This window comes from Physeter macrocephalus, chromosome 17, assembly GCF_002837175.3.
Source record: "Physeter macrocephalus isolate SW-GA chromosome 17, ASM283717v5, whole genome shotgun sequence".
Lineage (NCBI taxonomy): Eukaryota > Metazoa > Chordata > Mammalia > Artiodactyla > Physeteridae > Physeter > Physeter macrocephalus.
The window spans coordinates 30468588-30488219 of NC_041230.1; the positions used below are offsets into that span (position 1 = coordinate 30468588).

The 19632-nt window shown below is 39.8% G+C and overlaps 1 long non-coding RNA gene and 1 other non-coding gene across 2 annotated transcripts in view; both read left to right on the forward strand.

Annotated features, from left to right (window-relative positions):
• LOC114484016 (uncharacterized) overlaps positions 1-19632 on the forward strand; it is a 739540-nt gene that overhangs the window by 180224 nt on the left and 539684 nt on the right. Inside the window, exon 3 of the long non-coding RNA XR_008615544.1 lies at positions 867-972. This is a non-coding gene — a long non-coding RNA (uncharacterized lncRNA). The remainder of the gene's footprint in view (positions 1-866; positions 973-19632) is intronic.
• Positions 8830-8936, forward strand: LOC112065236 (U6 spliceosomal RNA). The gene has a single exon (XR_002891916.1). It is a non-coding gene; the product is annotated as a U6 spliceosomal RNA (small nuclear RNA).

Consider the following 19632-nt stretch of genomic DNA (forward strand, 5'->3'; position numbering starts at 1 on the left):
GTGCATAGTGATGCAGAAAAGAGAAAACAGTCAATAAAAGGTACCCATCACCCTGCCTAACTAGAGTTACTATTTCCATTTGCATTGGCCAGACTCCTCTTCCTCATTGATAACTCAGTTCATATCTTGCAGGGTTGTTTTGCAGTCAAATGCTCTACCCCTGAGCTATACCCACATGGGTTGTTTTGAAGATTAAAGTATGCAAAGCCAATTACTGGGGACCTGGCCTATAATGATCATCTATCATTATTATTGCAGCTAAATAATGAGAGAATAAATAACATTTTCACAGAGCTTCTGGAGACAGACATTGTCTCGAAGGCAGAATTATTGTGACATATCAGGGAAATGAAAAGAAAATCGATGTTTTATGTCTTTTCCTTGAGTCTGTAGCCCAAAGATCTGAGGAGCTTCAATTTTGTACTTACTAATGGCTTTCATTTGAGCACATTAAACATTTCACTGGAGCTGTTTGAGATTTTACAGCTCTTTCTCATCTCATGTTGAGAGTGAAAAGGTATGCTTTTCAGAGATGAATTGAGTCTACCTAAGCATGAATGAGAGGATCAGAGGAAGTTCCCTTCTGGCATCATTTCAGAGATTAGTAATTTGTGAAACTCTGATGATGCAAGGAACAGCATAGAAAGCCATTTCTTTCCCTTTTGTCCAGTCTAAATGCAAATTTGAACTTTCGTGGCAGTTTGTTTGCATGTTAACGTCTGTGCTCTGTCACCCTGGAGTGCTTTAGACTTCCTAAATTAGGTTGGGCAGGTGATTTAAAGAAGGGGTCATTCCATTACATAGGCTCCATTTCAGAGGCACAATGCACAGAACTGGAAATTCACAGGAGCTTCATTTTATCCTAGGGATGGTGGCCTGGAGAAGGAGTGTCAAGGGCCACATCTGGTCAGAAGTAGCCTCCGGCATGGCATGTCTCCTCAAATATGGAAAAGTGCAGCAAAAGAAGAAAGGGTAAGAGTACACCGTGGTCTAATTAGCATTTGCTTCTTGTAGCCCTGGAAATGTCAGTCACCAGTTGGTAACAAAATAAGGATGTAATGTCAGAGATAATGAATTAAATTGTGGCCATTTGCATTGGAATGCCATGATAATGATCTGAAATTACCATTGTATATATTCCCCTTGACAGTTCAAACTTGGACTCCAAGCTAATAGTATTTTGGATGAACTTTAAACCAGTGGAATTGCTTTGAGTACACTCCTTTTGGCAAGCCATGTGGATTTGAGAAAGTTAATTTACCTCTGCTTTGTTCAAGCTGTTTGGTAATTGACGAACATACCATAAAAGTTTTAGTGACTAACCCGCAGGGACCATTTAACTTATTTACTAGGTAAAAGTGAAATGTACTTGATTACCTTCCCTAATCTGGCTCTCCAAATGAAGCCAAGGCAGAATAAATACTGTCTTTTCGTGTGTGCATGCAGTCTCTGTTGCACAAAACATTGCAGGCAAATATTTTCAGAAAATCTGAAAGGAGCAGTTGCATTTTCTCCCATTAGCTTCGGTTTATAGTTCTGCTGCAAGCATTAGACATTGCTTAGGGAGGACTTATGTCTCTGTGTATGAGGACTAGAGGCTCTGTTGCAGTGGGGTTAGGCAGCAACCCACAGAATCAGCACATTATCTTCAGAGCATCTGTTGTGTGAATAACTCTCTGACAGCTCTCCACTATTGTGAAGCAGTTAAAATAAGAGCCACTTTTTTTCCCCCTGGCCTCCAGGTGTCTAATTACACGATAGCATCCTTTCATAAGCAGAATGTTATTATGAGATAAGTGCCCACATGTATCTTAGTTTCCATTAAACTGTATTCCTTGATACACCTTTGTAGAATGTTTTTTGACACTGCAAACAAAGAAGGTTGTGTTGAAGTAGTAGCAAAGTCAAAAGATGTGCTCTATCCCATTCACTCTACCTTAGTGGGAGCCTCTCACAGAAGTGGGTTAGATTTCCAGCCTTATCTCTTCCTAACTATGCCTTTTGAGGAACGTTAATTCAGCAACCCATGCCTCAGTTTCCTCATCTGGAATTATGAGCTGACATTAAAAGTTGGCTGTGAGGATTAAATGAGATAACTCCTGTGACACATATGATATGGTGCCTGGAGCAGGGCTTCTTACCTGGAAGGCCTTCTTAAACGCAGATCCTGGATCCCATTTCCCAGAGATTCTGATCCAGTGGGCCTGGGGTGGGGCTTAAGAATTTGCATTTCTAGTAAGATCTCAGGTGGTACTTAGTCCAGGGACCACACTTTGACAACCACTAGTCTAGAAGGTAAACGATACTTGAGAATTTTGGTTTTCTTCTTCTGTGGCTGGAATAAATTGCTACATCAGTAGAAGTCTCTAGAGGACCCCAATCAAGTTTTATTCACCAGTAATACCACCTATCCCAGAAACTAACTTAATTGGTATTGAGGACTGAATCAAGTTGAGCTGTGGATTTTAGAAGGTCTAGAAACTGCATAGTCTGTGACATAGTTGGTCAGAGAACAGACACCGAAGCCAGAGCACCTGCAGTATGATCCCAGCTCTGCCACTTATTGTTTATATGTCCTTGGGCAAGTCTTAAGCTGCTTAAGCCTCTGTTTTCTCATCTATGAAATGGGTATCGTAATAGTACATACGTTATCTGTTGTTTATAATATTTATATTCCTTAATCCCACAAGGTACTATCAGTCCTACAAAGTACAGTATCAGGCACAGAAAGCATCTGAACATTTCTGGCTGTCCTTATTGTTAGTAGTTACTTCTCTCCTCTACAATGTCACCTCTCCCCCTATCAGGGAGAAATCAGTTCTTACCATGGTTCTGTTTCTGAAAGTTGTCATGTCACATTAGAGGTGTTTCTGTGTTTTGATATTTGCTTCAAAAAGTAACTATCTGGGGAATTCCCTGGCAGTCCAGTGGTTAGGACTCTGTGCTTTCACTGCCGAGGGTGAAGGTTCGATTCCAGGTTGGGGAACTAAGATCCCCCAAGCCATGCGGTGCAGCCAAAAAAAAAGAAAAAGTAACTATCCCTGTGAATGATGACAGATTAGGTATTAAACTAATTTGCATTAAGAAATAGTTATACCAGATAACCTAGCCCCATTACATATGGAAGCAGATGTCCTCAAGAAATAGGTTTTATGGATATAACTGGATGTACTAGGTTAAACTAAGTTATCAGTTTCTGATGGGAGCTTACTTGCGGGAGGTGGTGGCCAACGTAAATAGTGGAGACTGACCCATAGGTATGAACAGGGCACTAAAGATCCACTTCTCCCTTTCCATTGTTGTATCTTGGTCTGACTGTATTTGCAAGTGGTGAGGGTTCTGAAATCAAGATGGACCTGGAATGGGGATGGCTAGAGCTGCTCCGAACTTTGGAAAAAAAATTACATACCAAGAAATTGCAATTGTTAAAATAATGTGAGTTGAGAAAAATAAAGAAAAGGTATAAGAAGAGTGTGAAAATCATCTTTATTTATTTATTTTAAAAATTAATTTATTTTGTTTTATTTAGTTTTGGCTGTGCTGGGTCTTCGTTGCTGCACGCAGGTTTTCTCTAGTTGCGATGAGCAGGGGCTACTTTTCATTGTGGTGCACAGGCTTCTCCATTGCGGTGGCTTCTCTTGTTGTGGAGCACGGGCTCTAGGCATGTGGGCTTCAGTAGTCGTGGCTCGCAGGCTCTAGAGCGCAGGCTCAGTAGTTGTGGCACATGGGTTTAGTTGCTCCACGGCATGTGGGATCTTCCTGGACCAGGGCTCGAACCTGTGTCCCTTGCATTGGCAGGCGGATTCTTAACCACTGCGCCACCAGGGAAGCCGGAAAATCATCTTTATTTTTATCTTTCATAGTTAACCGCATTAGTGTTTATGCCTACCAGATTTTTCTCTGTAGACACACACACAAACACACAATTTATGTATTTATTAAATCAAAATTATTATTTTTATCCATGCTGTTTTTAATGTGCTCTTTATCAATAATATATCATGGACAGATTTCTATATTAAAAAATAACTCAAGACATTACTTTAGTGTCTGCATAGAATTCCATTGCATGGATATATCATAATTGACTTATTGAATCTCTGTACTGCAGTGTGATGAGTACTTTGTACTTATGTCTTTGTAGATTTTTCATGAATTCTTCATGATAATTTATGAAGAGTTGAGTGAATCATCAAATATTATGCAAATTTTAGGGGTTTTGAGCAGTACATTAGTTACACAGAGTAAAGGGCAAGCTTATTTTAGTGTAATATTTTTGCTAGCTAGTGTTCACTCATTCATTTAGTCATTAATTATGAGTGAATTCCTGATATGTGCCAGGCCTTTGATTATAGCAACAGATAAGTATAGATTAAATTTGTTCAAGATGGTAAAAAGGCCAATGCATTTTCTCTCATTGTGGGTGCAATATGTGTTTACTCTTGGGCAGGAAAATTATTGTGTCCAGATCTACTTATGTCACCTTGGCTGCATATTAGAATCACCCAGGAAACTTTTAAAAAATACTAATGCTTAGCCTCCTCTGCAGCTCTTCTGCAGTCTGTGTTTGGTTCTGAGCATCAGGTAGTTTTTTAAATTTCCCAGTTGATTCTAGTGAGCAGCCAGGTTTGAGAATTACTGAGCTAAGACACTCACCCCTCTCTCATCTGGACTTTAACAAGACCCTACCCTCAAACTGCCAGGCCATCTGAGCTTCAGTCTGTCTTAGTGTCCAGGTCTCAACCCACATGAGAAATATGAGGAATATTTTGTAACTCTGGCGGGGAGAATGAATAGCCTTACTTTCATTTTTGCCAAGTTGGAGAGGGTCCCTCTTGCATCTGAGATGAGACTGATGATATCAGTGTTTCCTTTCCTGCTGAAACCTCCTCAAATTTGGGGTATGTGGATTGGGTCTGATCTTTCTCCAGTTTCTGGCTGAGATTCAACACACACACGTGCACGCACACACACACCACACATAACTTTGACTTTTATGTGGTTGGATTATGTCAGTCTATCACTGGGGGATACCAGTGTCAAATCCACAGTTCTGAATGACTGAGAGTCTATTTTACAATGTGGCTTAGATACTTGCTTTATTAAAACCCAAATATGCTTCAAAAATACAATCTGGAAGAGCAAATTGCTTGGATGGGAGAGAGGGATTTTATAAACCCCAGTAACAGTGAACCACTCAAACCTTCCTCTCGAGTTCCACGGCCAGGCAGCAGGATCCTATCTGTGCCGTTTACTGCAGAGTGCTTAGCGTCCCTGATGTATGGAGGAGCCTGATGCCCCACATGTGCTCTAGAGTAATTCAATTTGTTTTCCCTGGATGGAGACATTAGGTTTTGAAAAATAGTAAAATGTGCTTGCCTTGAGCACTGTTTTGAGAAAAATACGGATTTCCTTCTTACTGTCTATTAAGTCTCTCAGGAAGCTTTAAAAAAGGTTCTGGTTAAAGAGGTTTGCATGAGTTTACTAGATTATAAACACATGTGATGTTCAGAAAAATAATCAGCAACAGCAATACAATTTGCATCTCAGGGTTGTTGCCCCCCCCCGAATAAACCTCACTGTCACTTAATTTCTTCATTATTAAGAGAAGAAATTGTTTTTCTAGTCTTCAAATATAAAAGGAGAGTCCTTCCCTCTTTACAGTATTGTTGAAGTGAATCTGAATTCAGTTCTTTTTATGTGCCAGGCACTGTACCCATTGCTTAGGTGTTGTATCTCATTTAATCCTACATTTGTGTACAGACCAAGTGCTGTGAGTGGCAGCCATTTATGTTCATAACTCAGTGCACCGGTCCTGTGCACTGAGACGGAAGAAAAAATGCATATGTTTAGGGTTATATGGTAGAAGAAACTGATGGTTTAAATAAGCAAGTTTACTTTATGCAAGAGAAGAAGAATTGCTTTCTTCCAAAATGTGGTACTATTCCGTGACCCAGTGACAATTCCTGGGCTTGCCCTCTCCCATCTCCTTTGAGTGTAAATGGCTCAAACACTTACGTGTCCACTAATGACATGTAAGATCCCAGGTGTTTGTCTCAGGCTTGTATAGGTGGGATATACAACTGCTACGTACTGCCCGCCCAACTGTTTCTCATTCTCTCAACATTTTTTGGTTCTCTGGTTCCGTATTTGATTCTGTATGTTAGATCCAGGGCTCTTTGTCTCCAGGGCTGTGTATCTGAAAACTTATCTTAGAACCTCCTGAGACTTGGTCTTCATGTCTTTTCAGCTCAATGATTTAATATATATTTGTTTAACACCCCCTAGTTGCAAGTACCCTGTTAAGCCCTGTAGATACAAGCGTGGAAAACGAATACCTTTGAACCCAATGTTGATGTGGTACTGTAACTGCTTTTCCTTCCTTTCTTGTGGAGTCTTGTATACGGGAAACAAATAGTTTAAGGCTCCTCCAACCTGTTTCTTGATTCCAGTGGTTCACTTGTTAGTGGTATAAATTTGACGTATTTGGTTGATCTCATCCTTGATTTTCTTCTCTGTACAATGGAGATCATAAAGTAAAATTTACCTCATAGGTTTACTGTAGAAGTACAGAAATGCAAGAGGGAGTAAAAAATGATAATTTAACACTGGAGAGTTAATAAAAAGACACTGTGCACTATTCTTGTGATGGAATACCATAAAGCAACATGAATCAATGTGCTAATTTGTCATGTATTCCCATGATTGCACCTGTAAAAACAACAAGATTCAATAAAAATTTAAGATCTAAATAGTGGTATACAGGATGATACTATTAATGAAGAGTGAAAGGGTAACTCACCCAACGATATTATTTCCTGTTGGTTATGGACATATACATATTAATAAAAACGTATGAACCCAAATGGAGACAATCACACCAACTTTCTAATGATGTTGATGGGGAGAAAAAGAGGGAAATGCATTTGGGCAGGGGTGAAGCGTTTTCATCCTACCTATAACATCTGATTTCCTCCAAAAAAGGATTTCATCAGATATGACAAAATGCTAATTTTGCAATTTTAGGATGAACGTGTCATTTTTCTCATTCTTTTTGGAATTTAAATACTTCTTAATCATAAAATGTAAAAGGAGAGGGAGAGGGAGATAGAGGGAAGCAAGAGGAAGAGGAAGCTTGAGTGAGGTACTGCCTCCTTTCTGGGTTTGCCTTTCTGAGAGGGGCGTGAGGGGGAGAGACGTTGCAAGTAGAGCTAACAGACAGCTCCACACCACATTGTGCCTGAGGCACCCAGTACACAGAGAGGCATTCAGATAGGCTGCTGGTGAGGCACTGGTCGTTTTGGATGCTTCTGCTCTCATGTGAATGAAGCAGCAAAGGTTTTAAGAGCTTCACACCCCAGCTCTGATCTGAAATGAAGTTAGGTGTTTGAGAAACAGCTGCTGGAAACAGCTCTGCTCTCTCTGGAGCCTCTGTTCATCTTCAAAGCAGCTGCGGGAAGGGAGCTCCGGAGGGAGGCAAGCAAACTATCTTGGGCATGTGTGTGTGTTAATAAAAACAAAAGGGCTCTCCCTAAATAAAACATGGTTGGTTTTCCCAGGATGAAGAATTCAATTGTTAAGTCCACATTTCTGCCTCTTCTGAAGTTTTGAGCAAAGAACTTAGAGCCTCATCTTTCCTTGCCCTTGGGGCCTTTGGATTCAAACAGCCCTGGACTCTTATCCCAGGCCCAGCTCAGCCATTTCCAGCTGTGGGATCTAGGGCAAAGTAACTAACCTCTCTGAGCCTCAGTTTACTCTTCTGTCAGTTAGCTTAGACCCTTGTTGTGATGATGTGTATGGAGAACGTGAAAAATGATAGACCTCAATATAAGTGAATACCTTCTGCTAACCTTCTTCAGTAACATATTCCTTTTTATTAGACTCTCTTCTGATTGCCTTTTTCACTAATAGGGTGATCAGCTTGTCTTGATTTGCCCAGGCTTTCCTTGTTTTAGCACTGACAGTTCTGTGTCCTGGGAAACCCCTCAGCTCTGGGCAAAACAGAATGGTTGGTCACTCTGCAGTGTATTCTGGCATATGACAGACAGAGTTCCTTGTCCTCAGGAAGTTTATAATCTAGTGTTACTTCTTAATCCCCTCATCATCCTTGATGTATGAATTGTAATTATTGTTTATTTTATTATTGTTATTACTCTACAGCCTCCCATGCTAGACTATACATTCAGAGAAAGCAAGGAGTACATTATTTTTTAATTTTTTACATTATTTCCCCTATTATCAAACTCATAATTACTGGGGATTCAATAAATATGTACCATACACATTAATTAATACATGAGATTAACGGAGTTGTCTTCCTCCCAGTTTTTGTGGTCTTAATCATAACACTGAGTTATTTTAGTCTTTAAATTTCTATGTGAATTATGCACACATATATACAGAAACATTGAATTTGATTCTCTCAGTCACTGGTGCATGAACATTAGTATGTTGAAGAATCACCTGGAGGTGTTGTTAAAATTCAAAATTTGGAGCCCTGTACCTGAGATTCTGCTACAGCAACTAAGGGATAGGGCCAAAGAATCTGCAGCCACTCAAAATGAGTCTCACGTCACCGTAGCAATGGGAAAAACACAGGTCTGTCCTCTTGACCTATGAATAGGGTACATTCTGGTCCAGGTTTACATGTGTCGATTCAGTGAAATTATCAATAGCACCCCTTTTACCTTCGGGTATACCTGATCTGATGGATATGTATGTAGTCACCTCACTTATGAGTCTATGCACTGCAATACTTAACACACCCTAGAGAGCTCTTTTGTTGGCTACCTCTCTAGGGATCTTGTTTTTCTTTCGTAACTTACAGCCGTGCCTGCTTCAGCAGCACATATACTAAAATTGGAACGATACGGAGAAGATTAGCATGGTCCCTGTACAAGGATGACACGCAAATTCGTGAAGTGTTCCATATTTTTTTTAAGTTTAAATGGTATCATACTCTACCTATTACTTTTTCACTCAACATTTTGTTGTTGAGATTTATACATGAATATTTAATTCTTTTATCTTAACCTCTAAACGCCACTGTACAAAGAAGACCAAACTTTATTTATTCTTACCACTGCAATTAGATTATTTTAATTTTTTGCCAACAATGCTACAATAAATAACTTTACACATGAAAAAAAAAATAACTTACAGCCTTTCTTACTCATCCATCTAGTGAAGTAGGCTTTGCTTTCTCACTTTTAAAAATTGTTCATCATCTCAAAACTTACAAACCCAAGGGACTGTTTTAACCTATGTTACTTTCTCAGTGGAATAGGAAAACCAGCTCACTTCGTTCCCTTAATATGATGCTCATATTTCCATAATGGAGATAGTCTAGCCTAGAGTTTAATGTAAATGTGATTATTATGAAAAAAATCATGCCTTTGTGCATAGGAACATCTTTCCTGTGCAAATAACCCCAGGAGGCCAATCCAGAAATCCTGGTGGATAATTCTATTAGAAGCTCTCATCAGAAGCTCTCTACTCAGTTCTCACCTGAGTGCAGTCACAACTTCAACTCAATCCTAAAGGTACCTGCTTCTTTTTTTTGTTTTGTTTTGTTTTTTTTTGTTTGTTTGTTTGTTTTGTGGTATGCGGGCCTTCCTCTGTTGTGGCCTCTCCCGTTGCGGAGCACAGGCTCCGGACGCGCAGGCTCAGCGGCCATGCATGGCTCACGGGCCCAGCCGCTCCGCGGCACGTGGGATCCTCCCACACCGGGGCGCGAACCCGGTTCCCCTGCATCGGCAGGCGGACGCGCAACCCCTGCGCCACCAGGGAAGCCCCAAGGTACCTGCTTCTTAAAGATGTGTTAGGGAAGTCTATTTAGCCATGAGTTTCATACTTGGAAAATGAATATGAGTCTCTTGGATAAGAGGTTGTGGAAATTAGATAATGAGGTCGCTGATAATGAGGTAAGACTTGACGTTCTAGGATCATCCGGCTTGGGTTCGAAGTCCTGTTCTACCATTTACTGGCTGTGTGAAGTTGGGCAAATTATATTCTCTCGGTCTTAATATCCTCATCAGTAAATGGGGATGATAACAGTATAATAGGGCATTGTCAGGATTAAAGAAAATAAGTCTTATCGCAGACTGTCTTGTTGCCGTTGCAACCTCTTTTTGGCTCACCTCTGATTTCAGCCAAAGCTTTGATGGACGATTCTGATTCATACCGATCACATCCCACCTCAAGGGTTGCTTATCTTCCTGTGTTTTGCCCCAAGGCCTTCTCCAAACCTTGGGAGTTTCCTTGTTGCTACATGGAAATAAATGCCCCCGAGCCTCCTGTTGTTCGGAAGAACAATTATGGAAGTAATTTTGCATGCTTCCTGGAAGCCTTGGCAAGGTCAAGACCTTGTTGCTAAAATCAGAGATCTATATAGAGCATTCTTACTAGGTTTTCCTCCTTCCTCATCTCATTTCCCTCATTTGCTCACTCCGCTTTCCAAGGATTGACCCCCACTCCAAAAAAAAATCTTCTCCCCCCCTTCCCCCTCCACCAATCCTAGTCTTAAACTCTAGGAAAATCAAAATAAGTTATATAAAGCACTGAGCATAGTTTTGGCACCTAATAAGCTCCCAATGAAAGTTACCTACTACTACTAATCATAATAAAAATGCCAATATCTTTTGCCCTGCAGGGTGAGCTAGAGATCTGTATAATATAAAGGAATCTTTCTGATTCTTTTTTGAAATAGAATTGAGATAAAAAAATTTTTCTACCCAAAAAGCTCATACACTCTATAGTCTTCATTTTACCAAGATAAATAATCTATTGTTTTCTACTTTCTACCTCACAGTAATGTTCTTAAGAATCGTAAATGAGTGCTTTTACTTAGTTTTTTCATCCCCCAGGCAGAGGAAAGGAAACCACTTAAATTCAGGGGAGTAGTCTGTATTGAACACCTGTTAATCTTTTTATATTTTACTGCTGTTTCCACAGCATGAAAGAGACTGTTTTCATTACCGCCCCTGGCAAATGTTATTATTTGTTGAGCATCCACTTGTCCTTGTATTTAGAGATGTAGGCCATCATTGACTTTTTTTTTTGTCTAATCACTTTGCAGAAATTCTTGTGGGTTTTCTGAAGCTGAGACCATCTTCTCAGCTCATCCTAAACATATAGATTTCATTCTGTGTCACAAGAGATTACAAGAGGAGTTTAGACATACTTCCTAACCAGTTCTTCAGGTAAAGAAGATTCTGGAAATGTATGGCACTCAGAAGTGTGCATTATTATTTACTTATTTTAAAAATTTATTTATTTATTTATTTAGGCTGTGTTGGGTCTTCGTTTCTGTGCGAGGGCTTTCTCCAGTTGCGGCGAGCGGGGGCCACTCTTCATCGCGGTACGCGGGCCTCTCACTGTCACGGCCTCTCCCGTTGCGGAGCGCAGGCTCAACAGTTGTGGCTCACGGGCCTAGCTGCTCCGCGGCATGTGGGATCTTCCCAGACCAGGGCTCAAACCCATGTCGGAGCGCAGGCTCAACAGGTGTGGCTCACGGGCCTAGCTGCTCCGCGGCATGTGGGATCTTCCCAGACCAGGGCTCAAACCCATGTCCCCTGCATTGGCAGGCAGATTCTTAACCACTGCGCCACCAGGGAAGCCCCAGAAGTGTGCATTATTATTGTGGAAAGACTATTTCTAACACTCTATTCCTCTCCAAATTTTCAGTCTCCTAAACTTTTTCCTGGTTGAAGATAACAAGTTCTGATTGGTCTTTGATGGAGTTAAAGATAGACTGTCTCAACTTTGTTTACCAAACCATTTCTTTTTTTAAAAATTTCTTTTCTTCAAAATAATAAGGAAAATGTGTCTGTTTCCTTTGTTGGCTTTTATTATTAAAAGTTGTTTGTATGCATCCCAGTCGGTCACTGCTACTCACAACTAGGTTAGATGTCTCTGTCTGGTATAATACTTTGTATTTATTCAATCACAGTCAGGAAGATTGCCTCTATTGTCTTTCTTCCTGAATTGCAAGCTCCTTGAAGAAAAATCTTTTCTTAGTAACTAGTTCCTGACACATAAAGGAGCTTCTTGAATCTTTGGTTTCATTTCCATATTATATTTATTTCAATTCCACAAATTCCATTATACAGCTTCTCACTGTGACACAAGTACAAGAATTAAATAGAAAATTCTATAATCTGGTTACTTATGCCCATTGTAGAAATCATTTCATTTGGAGAAGACATATTTTCCATTTAGTATAAATGATAGAAATGCATATTATGAAAAAGAAAATTATCAAAGTTATAACCGGTTAGAAATAACTATTGTTTGTATGATACTTTAAGCATCACAAGTAATCTAAAAGATAAGAACAGGTAACATCTAGTGGCAGCTCTGTTCCGGGGCGTTGTGCTAAGCACTTTGCATACATTCTTTTGTTTGTAATTCAGTGATTCTATGAACTAAGTGCTATGCTGAGGTTAAGTATTGACTTGCCAAAGTTAACACAGCTTGTAAAAGGTGGATCTGGGATTCCAACCAAGGTTTGTCTGACTCCAGGATCTATAGATTAACTTTGACATACTCTATCTTACTTCCTATCTATTATCTCATCTCATTCTTACTGCCCAGAAGCTATTAGTTTCCTTCTTTTAGGGTCAGGGTAACTGAGATTCAGGAAAGTTCAGGGCTTAGCCTTAGAGTTCCATACTGGAAAGGGCAGAATAGTAGTCAATTTGTCTCGTTTTTCTCTCCTATCCCATCACCTCCCTACACCCTCTGATATATATCCTATTTAAAACCTTGCGGGTTCAGGTGCTACCCATTTGAACTACACATGCTTTTTCTACCAAAATAAAATTCTGTTGGGGATTGTCTTAGAACGGTTTCCCTAGAAAGCAGAGCCTGGGGCACAAGCTATGTGCTAATATTTTATCGAGGAGAACAATTTTTAGGAAGCAGGAGTGAGATTAAAAAGGAAATTAAGTGGGAAAGGAGAAAAGGCAAGTATGAAGGGATCCATTGCCTAGTTGGTTACAGCTTTGTGAAAGTGGGGCTGATTGCTTATTCTCATGAGATGTCTTCCAGATGTCTATATGTACTTTTTTTTCTGTTTAAATAGTCAGGGGGGAGAAAGGAAAAGAATGTATTCATGGATTCTTATCTCTCATTTCCAAAGTTTTCCCCATTGTGTGTCAACTGGGTTATTCTCAGCCCTTCTGCAGCAGCTCTCCTGGGGAGTTACCAGGAAAGCTGAATTCTGACACAACGGAAGTATCCATGTAGCAAGCCAGAATATATGAGGTAATCCATGGTCAATCTCTACCTGGTCACCTGCAGTTTAAAAGTCAGTGGACCCCCAAGGGACCAGCCAGGGCACCTGCATAGGCACTAAGCTAGTTCTCACGAGCAACAAGGAAACCTACGGTTTGTGTGTTAAGATGCGAAAGGCATGATGCTATCACATCATGCTTGCACAGCACATTATCACAATTCCAAAACATTCTGCAGTGTGTGACAGGAAAAAGTGCCAGCAGATTGAAAAGAATCCAGAATTCTAGGAAAACTAGGGGTCTCCTCAAGAGAAAGATTTCTCTTCTCTTCCCAGGAATAAATTATAGTTTTCCTGAATATCTGAAAGCAGTGTTGGGGGTTACCCTTGAAAGCCCAGGCTGGGTTTGGTCAAATAAGTTCATGGGCACATTTACAAATTAAATCCAAGTTGTTTTGAACTTTTATCTAGTAACAGTCCAGTCTACACAGGTACTCAGCATTCTTGTCATATATAATAGTATCTCCACACACCTGTGTTCTCAGATGTCCAGTAGGAGACAGGCTTCTCCACCCCTGGTAGACCTCACTGTATCTCACTACACATGCCCATGAGTTCATGAAGACACAGCCCCTGCCAGAGGATGGCTACTGAATTTAACAACCCTCCCTGCACAGAAGATGAAAACCTCCCCCCACCACCCAGCACTTATTAGAATGCAATTGTTGCCAGGCAGTCTTCCTTAGAAGGTCATCCAAAGCATCAAGCAGAAAACTGTGGCTGATAGAATCCAGGGAGATGTTTAAACTCCATTGGCTAAAGCACAGGTTCCAACTTACCCCATCGTCATGCTGGGAAATACCTTAACCTGAATCAGTCTGGAGGACCTTTGAGTCAGAAGGTGGGAGAACCTCCTGATACTAATTTATGTGATGGTCTTAGGTACTGCATGGGGGTGAGTCCATACTGAGAAAGAGAATGAGATGGAAATTTGGTCCCATGACAAAGCATCATTCAGGAGAAGGAGGAGGGATTTGGTCCATCTCTATCCTCTTGGACTCTGTGAGTCCTAGATGAACTGGCTGTTAAACAAAGTGAACACTAAATCAGCTATCTGCGTCTACTTTTCATTGGGTGCTGTCAAAACTTGCATGGGCCACAAGGGTCAGGAAGTGGTACATGTAGCATCCCAATGGCAGTATTCATTGTGTGATGAGCAAGAACAGAAGTTCTGGCAGCAACTGTGGAAGCATCATTAGTGGAGTTATCTGCCATGTTCCCAACATGTGATATTGGCATCACTGACCCAGACATTAGTGTCCTTGGTCTCCAGTATCAGCAACCTGGGTCCAGGCATTAGCAGCCTTAGTAACATCAGCAGCTACAGTGAAGCCTCAGCAGGCATGAACAGCTGGAGGTGTACTTTTGTTAAGGGAAGTAAGGGTTCTAGAGGCAGACAGCCATAGTATAGGCTTGCGAGTGTGCTTTTCTATGTTCTTGAAGGACAGGTGAACTGGCTATGGGGGAGTGTTGACTGTGCCTAACACACACTTTAATGGTGATGGTGCTGGGGCCATTTCAGGACCTCTCAGTTGCCTAAGAAAATTTGCTCTACACCCTCTAGGAGGCAGGGGATGGACTAGTCCAGGGGTCTGAACACGTTTTCTGTAAGGGGCCAGATAGTAAATATTGTAGGCTTGGCAAGCCTTGCCATCTCTGTTACAGCTGTTCACCTCTGCCATTGTAGCACAAATGCAGTCATAGAAAATACATAAAAAGATAAGCATGACTGTGTTCCAATAAAACTTTATTTACAAAAACAGGTCATGGGCCTGTTTAGGCCCCTGGGTTGTAGTGTGCTGATCCCTAGACTAGTTAAAGAAAACACCAGCACAGTTAGACCGAAGTAGAAGCTTCTTTTTATCCCTTATTTATAACAGACCAGAAAAACAAACACCGCTTCTAATATCTTGCCATTTCTTTCTCTGCCATTAACATTTTATTTTGACTTTATAACTCTTTAACTGCATGAAACATTTATGTAAGACAGTAAAGTATAGTGATGTATTCATTATTTTTTATTACCTGGAGGATGAATGAAAACGCAATGTACTCACCAGCTGCCATAGTCAACTGATAAAATTATATGTTCTCTATTCATTGATCAGTATATAAAATGATATAAGAAATATATATTCTATTGTTATAAGCATAAAGTGTGAAACTCATAATTGTTTATAACACTAAATCCCAATTCATTCTGCAAGAGATATAAGGCAAGTGAATAACTGAAAAATCATGTCCTAGGCATAATATAATCTTCAGAATTATGTCCAATATGCACATTAAGTAAAGTGAATACAAGCCATGAAATGTAACATCAAGGGAATAGCCTTGCACAAGTTGACTTGAATAATTAAATATACCCCCCTTCCTATAATAGGTAGGGTGGGTATTCATCTGTAGAGGAATATGGGATGCTTCAGGTATCACTAGAATAGGGTTTCAGAGATATATGTTTGCAGTGCATCAATGTATACATATTTATACACATATACATCACATATGCTTACTGTGTACGTACATACATGCACATATACACAGATATACACATACACATTTTTCAAGCTCTGTTGATTTAATCTTATTTTATTTAGGCTCAGGTAGTCTACAAAAAGAAGAGAGCTTAGACATCAGCATCCACTTTATTTTCACTTGATCGCTCTGCCGATCCAAGGGACCCTGTAACTGAGAATGGTTTATTCAAGACACTAATGCCAAATCTAAAGAAAAAAAATGATACAAATGAATTTATTTACAAAACAGAAACAGACTCACAGACTTAGAGAAAGAACTTATGGTTACTGGGGGGAAGAGTGGGAGGCAGGGATAGATTGGGAGTTTGGAATTGACATGTACACACTGCTATATTAAAAATGGATAACCAAAAAGGACGTACTGTATAGCACAGAGAACTCTGCTCCATACTCTGTAATAACCTTAATGGGAAAATAATTTGAAAAAGAATAGATACATGTATATGTATAACCGAATCACTTTGCTGTATACCTGAAACTAACTCAACACTGTTAATCAACTATACTCCAATAAAAAAAAAAAACCCACTAATGCCAATTGAGTTGGGATTCAAAACACCCTCTTCTCCATTCCTGCTACCACACTCTGCCTTAATGCCTTGAGCTCTCCTCATCTCCACCTCTAGTCAATAACTCTTTTCCCTGCAGGAAATCTCTTTTTAGTTTACTGCTCTTTTCATTATATGGAGACTTTCTTTTTTTTTTTTTTTTTTTTTTTTTTGCGGTACGCGGGCCTCTCACTGTTGTGGCCTCTCCCGTTGCGGAGCACAGCGGACGCGCAGGCTCAGCGGCCATGGCTCACGGGCCCAGCCGCTCCGCGGCATGTGGGATCTTCCCGGACTGGGGCACGAGCCCGTGTCCCCTGCATCAGCAGGCAGACGCGCAACCACTGCGCCACCAGGGAAGTCCTCTTCATTATTTTTTTATTTCAGGCTTGTGTGGGCTTCATATCTTATTTGTCATTAGGAATGCAGTAATGCAGTCAGTTTTAAAAGATTTATAGTTTTTCAGCACTGAAACACATTTCCTGCTATTCTGCTGTTATGCCCTTTAGATATTTATTAGGGTTCTGAGATAGCAGATGAGCTCTTAATAAATATCACCGTTTACAAATACTTAATTAGGTGATTCAAGGTGCTGAATATTGTAAAAGAAAAAAAATTGTGGAAATAAATTAGCTGAGGCTGGTAGTTCTCATGCTTAATTCCTGATTTCAAGTGATTTTATTCATTGAAAAGATCTCATTATTTTCATGGATTGACTTTGTAATGTTATATCAATACTTTCAAATTTATAAAATAAATGTGCATTAATAAAATATAACTTTTATCAGCTTCCCCAAATGTGTTTACCATAAAATGTTTTATTTTAAAAAGTTTCTTGCTACTTAAAATCAAAGTGAAAATCAGTGAAACAGTAAGATAAGTATAATGTCAGAATTGGGGTGTTGATAGGTGATTGTGTTATATGCTGAGATATTTGAGCAAAGTAGGTACAAGAAAAGAACTTAAGAAATAAATAGTTCTAAGACTAGTTTTCTGAAACAGAGAAAGAGCCTCTGGAAACTCCCATAGAAACTCATCCATGGGTCCCTGTTATATAAAATAGCAAAAAACAGACCCTCTCTGTCAGAGCTGGAGATGGAGCAGTTGCTTTCCCATAAATTTAGTCATCTAACATATTTCTAATGTGTGCCAGGCACTTTTCTAGGTACTGGGTTAAATAAAATAGGTGACTCTTGCCCTTAAGGAGATTACATTCCAGTGGGAGAAAACATATAAAAGAAGCATAATATATACAGTATTATTATAAAGATAATATTAATAGTATAATATTATTATAAGAGGGAAAAAACAAAGCAGAGTCATCTCTCTAAGAGTGCTAGGCTGGGGAGGGGTGTTTTAGACAGGTTATTTTGGGTAAGTCTCATGGAGAAGGTGACTTGAAGCTGATGAGGGAATGAGCCATGTGAACTTAAGGATGAAGGTTGTTATGCGCAGGAGTAGCCAGTTCACGGGTGCTGAGGGAGCAGAAGGTAGCCAGTGTGCTGTAGTGGAAAGATTAGGGGTGAAAGTAATAGGCCATGATCACTCATCTCCTCCTACTGTCACGGGACCTGCAATAACTTTCAGCCCCATGATTTTCAAACTACTGTTATAGTCTGAACTACCATTCAGCGGACGAAGATACTGAGTCATAGAAATTAAGCTACTGGCTCAAGGTCACTACTTTGTAGGTATACCTATTTTGAGGGTATTTTGTAGGAAGCCTTTATAGCAATGCCTTGCTGTTTGGATCTTATAGTCCTTATTTTGCCCATAAGAAAACATCAAAGAACTTAACTCCCTCATGATTGCACAACTAATGAATGTTACATATGGGATTAAAATCCAGGTCTCTGTTTTTAAGATTGATGCTCAGGGCACCTGTACATAGGGAGAGGGACTCTTGTCAAATTGCCTAATAACACCTAACAAATGTAACTACAAATGGGCAATGTGAGGTTTATTAAATTTCCTAGAGAGGAGAATAGTATTATGAAAGCACAGTTTGTCATGCTAAAGGATCTGAGTTTTTAATGGGGTTCAAATGGGAGAAAGGATCCTTTTAGAATTTGTGGAATGACTTCAATTAAAGAGAAGAGGATGCAAACTCCTGTCTAAAGTTTCAAGTGCCGGTTGGGTTCCTTAGGCCAGTGATTGTCAACTGGAGGATATTTTGTCCTCCAGGGAAAATTGGAAAAGTCTGGAGACATTTTTGAATGTCATGACTTGGGGTTGGGATGCCACTGGCATCTTGTGGGTAGAACCCAGAGAGGCAGCTAAACATCCTACAATGTGCAGGACAACCCAAAGGAATTGTTTAGCCCAAGATAACAGCAGCGCCAAGGTTGAGAAACCTTCTTTTAGTACACATGGGAGAAAAGACGTAATTTGGGAACTAGAGTGTCTGAATTCAGACAGTCTACTATTAGTATTATTATACTTTTAATCAGGGAGACTGATCTAGTTGATTTGCAAAAATAGAATATTATATAGATTTCTCAGCAGGAAGGATTGTGATCGACTGAAGAAGAATGAAAATCTCAAAGCATATAGACATGAGATAAAATTCTGGAGCTGCTACCTGTTTTAGCTGCTGTGTGATTACTTCTGAAATTCTCAGTTTCTTCATCTATAAAATGAGAACCCTAAAAAGATGCACTTTTCATTGTTTGGAGATTTTTTGAAAAAACACACATTTTTCGCCCAAGTTTGAAACTATTAACAAATGTTAGTTATATTTACTGAACACCTGTTCAAACTGAGCGGATAATACTATTTAATTATGAGAAATGCAGTACAAATCAGTCTCCCAGTTTTCATGAGAAACTGAGAAATAGTCTGGCTTAGATGCAGGTTTTATCTGGGTGAAACCAGACTCAATTTTGATCTATAGGTGTCACCTGTTTGGCGTATGTTCTACTAAATTTCTGGCCCTCCCAAATCTGGTGAGGAAAGAAAAGTATCTCACAGAGAGAATGCAGGAAATGTTTCAAGGATAAAAATCATTTAAAATATTTTTAAGGGCTGGCTGCTAAAAGTTTAAACTTTGTTGTTTTTTCTTTTCTAGAAAGGGAATTGTAAATTGAAGGGAATTTGCTAAATATGTTACAGCACAACAAATTAAAATCATCTTCATCTTCATGTCAGAGATCAACATGTAGCAAAAATCAGTGTTAATATTTTGGGTTGGGCTTCCCTGGTGGCGCGGTGGTTGAGAGTCTGCCTGCCGATGCAGGGGACATGGGTTCGTGACCCG